This window comes from Oryzias melastigma, unplaced genomic scaffold, assembly GCF_002922805.2.
Source record: "Oryzias melastigma strain HK-1 unplaced genomic scaffold, ASM292280v2 sc00293, whole genome shotgun sequence".
NCBI lineage: Eukaryota > Metazoa > Chordata > Actinopteri > Beloniformes > Adrianichthyidae > Oryzias > Oryzias melastigma.
In genome coordinates, this window is record NW_023416909.1 from 89,245 (window position 1) to 96,332 (window position 7,088).

The following is a 7,088-nucleotide window of genomic DNA, read 5'->3' on the forward strand; positions in this document are numbered from 1 at the left end:
TCTCCAGTGTCACATTATCTCCTTGCATCTTTTTTTTATCTTCAGTGTTCTTCTTCTTTTTTGGATTGACTCCTGTGATCTGGGGCAATTGACCCCCAACTATACCCCATCTTTGATTCCCCCGTAAAGGCATTAGTGTCCATCACCAGCACAAACTGTAGCCAATTGCTAGAAATTGCTGAGTCATTGAAAACCACATAGTCATAAATATTGGAACATCTTCAATCCTTGTGCTATCCTAGGTATGTTGACGTTGGGAGTGGGGTCATCTGGACGATTGATCGTTCGAGAACAAGGTACGTAGACTTTTATTTAACTAAAACTGTAAGAATAAAGTATTAAAGTTAAAGTATAAAGTTTTTTGTCCTCTCTGACACCAGACGTCATGGCAGACAGACATCCTAACAGGTTCTGGTTCTGATGGAGATTTCCTCTTGCTGAAGGGAATGTTTCTCTTTAGTCGTCCACTCTCACGCTACGAAGTTTTTACAGAAAACTCTAGGAGGTAATCTGTTGGTCATAGGGGTGCAACGATTCATTTTAATAATTCCATTCACAGTCCAAAGTCAGTCCTCGAGGGCCGGTGTCCTACATGTTTTCCAACCAACCTGAATGGTATTTTCCAAGATTGAATATTGATTTATTTCATTTTAAAACTATTTTAAATTAGTATCAAGTCGATTTGATTCTAATACCAACTTGTGTTGGGCAGATCGATCTGGTTGGTTCGTTGGAATAGAAATTGATTCACTAATTAATCGTTACACCACTAGTTGGTCACTTAAGGAAATAGACTTTTACTGATAAACAGCTCTAATAACTAGGAAGAGACTAGATTGGACTAGAATAGAGTGAGTATAGATGGGTTACAAGAGTAGGGTATGGTCATTGGTGCCCAAAAAAAAAGTCGGATCTCCACATTTCGAACAATGTGTTGACACGATAAAAAACAATACAGCATTAGATTAAAACAATCCTAATTACCTGTGTTGTCGTTTGATCCATTTTTACTTTCTTTGTGTAACACTTTTAGACAAACCTGGGCTGTGAATTGGTATTTTAGGAACAAACAGAATTGAACTGAGCACCTAAACATGGAGTCTCAGCTTCAAGAAGCACATATGGAGCATTCGGGCCCCAGCTGCACCGCTGGAGAGCCAGGTAAAGTCACAGAAGACCACATCTGGCCCACTGAGCTTATGTACTGACTAGGGCAGGAGTCTGCATCCTTCAACACGGGATTCTTTGACTACTGAAATGAAAACCTTGCAAACAGCTTTGTTAATAACAAGATTGCATAAAAAACTAGTAATTGAAAATGATAAGTTGTGTTAAAAAGATAAAAGTCATTATGTAGATGCATGTGACCTGAATGTCCAATGTTGTGTTTTGGTAAAGGGGCATGAATAATAAGACCTGGTCTTCATCATGCTCCCTTCGCTCTTGGGTTACGCTCTTTTGTTTTATTATGTATGGTTGACTCTTTTATATTATGGATATGATGGATCATGAGAGGAAATAAATGAAAATTTATTTATTCCTGACAGGATTACTTTCCTTTTTTGTTTACTTTATAACTTTTCTACTTTAGAGCTACTTTCAAAAACAAAAAAATGTTTTTGTGCTTAGAGAGCCACAATGGAGGTTTATTAAAATGCCACATGCGCAGGTCGCAGACCCCTGGACAAAAGAATATGACAATGATGTTTAACAAAAAGCCTGCAGACATGGAGGATCTTTACTGAAGATACACTAATGGGCTGCAACCTCCCCCCAACCGTAAGCAAATCTTCAGTCATGTCCAATCATTTCACAAACCAACCAGCTTCTTTTCTGTCAGTTTTGTTTCCCAACTGAAATCCTTCTCTGAAGTGTTTCAAGATCACAGCCACAAGGTGGCAATAAAGATCCAGGCATTTCCCAGCTGCCACAGCACAAAAGTTGGACACAGCTTCCAGCAAATTAAGAGTGTTGTGAGCTGCTGATAGCGTATAAATAACAGTCCTGCAAAGACAAAGAAGGAAAATGTCCCTCCTGTTCTTCTACTACTCCAGCTCGCCTGGCAGAACGCACATGATCCAAACAGTAAGCAGAAAGTAGCTCCAGTGTTTATGTTCGTTGATTTACAGTAACTTTTTAACCGTTACACAATCATTCCAGCAGATTCTGAAGGAGAAACGGTTGAAAAGTTACAGTATGCTAAAGATTTTGTATTTAAAGTTCCCGTTTGACATTTTTTTATTTAAAAAACATTCCCAGTTTTAATTATGATTATGAAGATTTTAACCAAAACCCTACTACCTAAATGTCTTAAAAAGACATTTTTCATGTTGTTCTGAAGACTCCTTTCAAAAATCTCCTCTGAGGGGGCGTGGCTATTAGAGCAGACGAGGAAGTGAAGATCTTCATGGACAGAACTTCCTCCAAAATCCTGATTCTTTCTCCTTCCAGTTCACCAAAGACTCTTTTAGCTAATTCTCCAATGTATATTGACTGTGATCAATACATTCAATCATTGGTTTCTCAGAGTTCTTGATAAAATAATCAAAGCTAACATCAAAATGCTCTTTCATTGATTTACAATCCTTTCCAACTGCGGTCAAATGAGCCGCCGTTCACATTTCCGTGGTCACATCAAGAAGCTCCGTGGAGTCTGGTGGAGATTTTCCAGCGTTCTCAGTCCTGCTACCGTAAGTATTGGATGAAACTCACACCAAAAATCCAGTGATGCTGATTTGACCACAGAAATGTGAACGGCGGCTCATTTGACTGCAGTCAATGTGAAGATACCATCTTCTCTTCTCCAGAACCTGAACTAGACACTAGGAACAGATGAGGGTTTAGTGCATGTGCAGCAGAGCTGTTGATGGAAAGAAGATCATTCATTCAGACAGAGTCTGTCCAAGACAGTTTGATTGATTTAAAAGGAGAAATACTCAGAAATGTAAAAACTAAAGGATTTCTTATTATATTTGCTCTCTTTCAGAAGAAAAATGACACACAGACATGTTAAAAACTTAAAATATAGGATTTTCATCGGAGAGGGACTTTAAGCACCACTGACAATGCCTCAGGTGTTAAATCAGGGGTGTCAAACTCAATCACACAAGGGGCCAAAATCCAAAACACACCTTAGGTCACAGGCCGAACAGGATAAATATTTATTGAACACTCTAAAACTGCATTTTTAAAACTTTAAACCTGTAACTTGTTAACATAATTATGAACTAGATATATAGCCTTACCTGTGATAATGCTAGTGTGAATGCTGTAAACTGAATCTGGCTGCTGACGATTCTAGTGCTGATAGCTGAAGATGCTGAAATTGATAGCTGAAAACTCTGAAGCTTATAGCCAGTTCAAATATTAGCTAAATGCCAAATTAGCTTAAAAAACAAACAAACAAAAAAACTTAGGTTAGCTAAAACAGCTAGCATGTAGCTGAAAAAATACCTACACTTCAAAATATCGTAAAAATACTGAAAAAAGCCCAAATTAGCCTAAACAGCTAGTGTGTACATGTTAGGCTAACTCAGAAATAGTCTAAAAAACTTAAAAAGAAAAGCCTAAATTAGCCTTAATAGCTAGCATGTAGCTGAAATATTAGCTAAACTCCAAAATAGCCTAAAAAAATCTTAGTAAGTATCAAAATAGTCCAAAAAGCTAGCAGAATGCCAATTTTTAAAACTTTAAATTGTAACTTTTTAACATAATTCTGAATAATAAAAAAAATGGGAATATTATTCCAGAATAAATCAATTTAAATAACTTTCAGTATTTATTCTCCATAAAAATATTTTCTGTCAAAATTATACAAGTTAAAAATAAGTGTAAGATAACATCGGGCAATTAATATCAATAAAATAAAATGATCTGGAGGGCCGGATCCAGCCCCCGGGCCTTGACTTTGACACACGTGTGTTGAAGGGTTAAGTAGCAAAAGTTGCTTAAAAGGGAAACTATGTTCATTTATCGTTGCTGTCCAATGACAAATCTAATCCAGAACTCGCGTTCCAACCTGTTCAACATTTATTTTAATGATAGAAATGACGTCTCTCAATAAAGTGGTTAATCTGGGATTCTGTTAAAACACACCCTGGATGTGTTTTATGGACCTACCGGAACTGTAGAACCAACGCAGACACACAGGACATGGGAACTTTTTGTGTCTTCTCCTGCTGAAATGCGGTTAAGCCGCACAACGAAGCCCTATCAAAGTCTAGCCGTACACTTCATCGATGCTGCCTTTGATCTCTAAGCCAGCTGCTTGAGTTCCTGACAAACTCAACGTGGAAAAGATTGTAGTCGGCCTCCGAGAGGCGCTTGGCAACGCAGACTTTAACGAGGAGCGGCTTGTTTGCATTACAACATACAATCCAATTATTCTGAAAGCCACAACAGAAGCGCTTTATGAATAAAGTTTGATTTGATAAATACGGCGATGGTTGCAGCATGTTTGTGAGAGTCCAGCTAATAATGCATCCATGTCCACCTCTGCACTGCTTATGGTAAAGCAGGATCCACCTAATCACTGTGTGGATGCTTCACAGCATTCCTGCTTGTACAAGATATTCGTAAACTTTAAAGTTTTTGAAATATTGAGTAAGATCCACCCCATAGAAAATGAATGGAAAATTCTTTAAAAATGTTCTGCAATTTGAAACGTTTGAACTTCCGTGTACTTTCAGATAGAGACATCATTTAAACTTTAGAATGTTCAGTTTTAGATCAGAAATGTAAAAATTCAGTTTGTATCTCCATCTCCCATGTCCAGCCAGCTCCTCACTTTCTGACCCCATCAGTTCCAGCCTGAGATGCTGAGATGCTGATCTGACCCCATCAAAAAGAAGAGGTTCTGGGATACTTCATGATCCCAACACCCAGGAGCTGTTGGATCCCAGGTTCAGAACTCACTACATCAGGATGGATTCCTGCCATCAAGACCGGACTGAAGATAGAAATGCTGGAGTCACTGAGCAAACAAAGAACCACCAAAGAATAATCGTGTTCTGACCGTTTTAGTGTTTTATGATTATTTATTGTATAAATTGGATTTTATCTTGCAGGACAAAAAAGCTCCATGGAGAAACTTTTCAGGAATCTCCTGATTCCTTCCTCCTCATCCTCCACTTTTCCACCTCATCCTCCTCCTTTACCTCCTCATCTTCTTCTTTATCCTCCTCATCTTCCTCTTTATCCTCATCTTCCTCTTTATCCTCCTCATCTTCCTCTTTATCCTCATCTTCCTCTTCCCCTCCTCATCCTCCTCCTTTACCTCCTTATCTTCCTCTTTATCCTCCTCATCTTCCTCTTTATCCTCATCTTCCTCTTTCCCTCCTCATCCTCCTCCTTTACCTCCTTATCTTCTTCTTAATCCTCATCTTCCTCTTTATCTCCTCATTCTCATCTTTTCCCTCTTCATCTTCTTCTTTTCCCTCCTCATTCTCCTCCTCTTTCACCTCCATATCTTTTTCCTCTTTTCTCCTTCCTCAATCCCCTCCTTTCCCTCCTCCTTTGCTGCCTATTTCTCCTCTTTCTACAGAATTCCTCCCAGAATCTTTTAGAGTCTCTACTGAGTCAAGTGTATCTGAGGTATATCGTTGGCTTTCATCGGAGGAATAGTTTTCATTTCTTTTCCTTGGTTGAGATCAACTGTAACCTGAACCTAAACTGTATTATGGCCATTTTAACAAAATCTTCTCTTAAGTAAAAAAAAAAAAAATCACTGCATTTAGTTCTGTGTGAAACATTGAGAGATATCCTCCTCCCAATCTGTCCTTCGTCTTCTGAACCTATGACGAGATTTAAAACACAAAGTTTATATAATTGAAAAGTTAAATCTATTTTGATAAATGTAGACTTTAATAGTAAAAATAATTAAATGGTTGAAGTCTAAATAAGAGCCTGAGACGTGACTCTAACTTATTGATCCCTAGAAGCTGTATCATTGTGATTAAGCTTTGTGTTTTTAAGGATGAATCTTTGAAAAACCTTCAGAGATTCATGCACTATTTTACTGGGAGATAGATGAAAAAGCAGCAGCTTCTCCTGCACATTTTCCCCTCATAAACACAGTTGTTTGCATTAAAAGTGGCACATTTCCACCTGATTTGCATAACTTCTTTGCCCATAGCAGCCGTCATGAACGAGGCAGCTAGAGTCGGGAAGATGCTGAAGCAAACAAGACGAGAAGCTTCTCTGCAAGTCTGGAGAACAGCAGACTGGCAGATGATATCAGTCATGTCAGAACATTTTCCTGCAGGTTAGATTGTAAGAAATTAAAGCAGTCTTTGAAGACAGACACATTTGTTTTCAATTGGAGTGAGCTCTTAACATGTCTTTGTGTTTGTCGTATTCTGATTGGCCTGAAATGCATCACCTAAGGCACATGTGTCAAAGTAAAGGCCCGGGAGCCGGATTCGGCCCTCCGGGTAATCTAATTTTATTGTTATTAATGGCCCGATGTTATCTTGCGATTATTTTAGACTTCTATAACTTTGAAAAAATTTATTTTATTTGAAAGTTATTTAAGGATTAAGTTGATTTATTCTGGAATAATATTCCTGCCTTTTTATTATTAATAATCATGTTAAAAAGTGACAGTTTTAAAGTTTTAAAAAGTGGCATTCTGTGAGCTTTTTGAACTATTTGGGGATTTAGCTAATATTTCAGCTAAATGCTAGCTGTTTTGACTAGTTTAGGCTTTTTCAGGCTGTTTTGGAGTCAGGCTAATATTCACATGCAATCTGTTTTGGCAAATTTAGTTTTTTTAAGTTTTTTAGGCTATTTGGAAGTTTAGTAATTTTTTTCAGCTACATGCTAGCTGTTTTGGCTAACCTAAGTTTTATTTATTTATCTTTTTAGGCTGATTTGGCATTTAACTAATATTTTATCTGGCTATCAGCTTCAGCATTTTTAGCTATCAATTTCAGCATCTTCAGCTATCAATTTCAGCATCTTCAGCAGCCAAATTCAGCTTACAGCATTCACACTAACATTATTGCAGGTAATGCTACAGTATATATCTAGTTCATAATTCTGTTAAAAAGTTACATTTTGAAAGATTTAAAAATTTAGGTTTAGAGTGT

General features: G+C 37.6%; 1 protein-coding gene across 9 annotated transcripts in view; it reads right to left on the minus strand.

Annotated features, from left to right (window-relative positions):
- LOC112140039 (pleckstrin homology domain-containing family A member 5) overlaps nt 1-7,088 on the minus strand; it is an 85,587-nt gene that overhangs the window by 65,633 nt on the left and 12,866 nt on the right. The gene's annotated exons all lie outside the window — the stretch shown is intronic.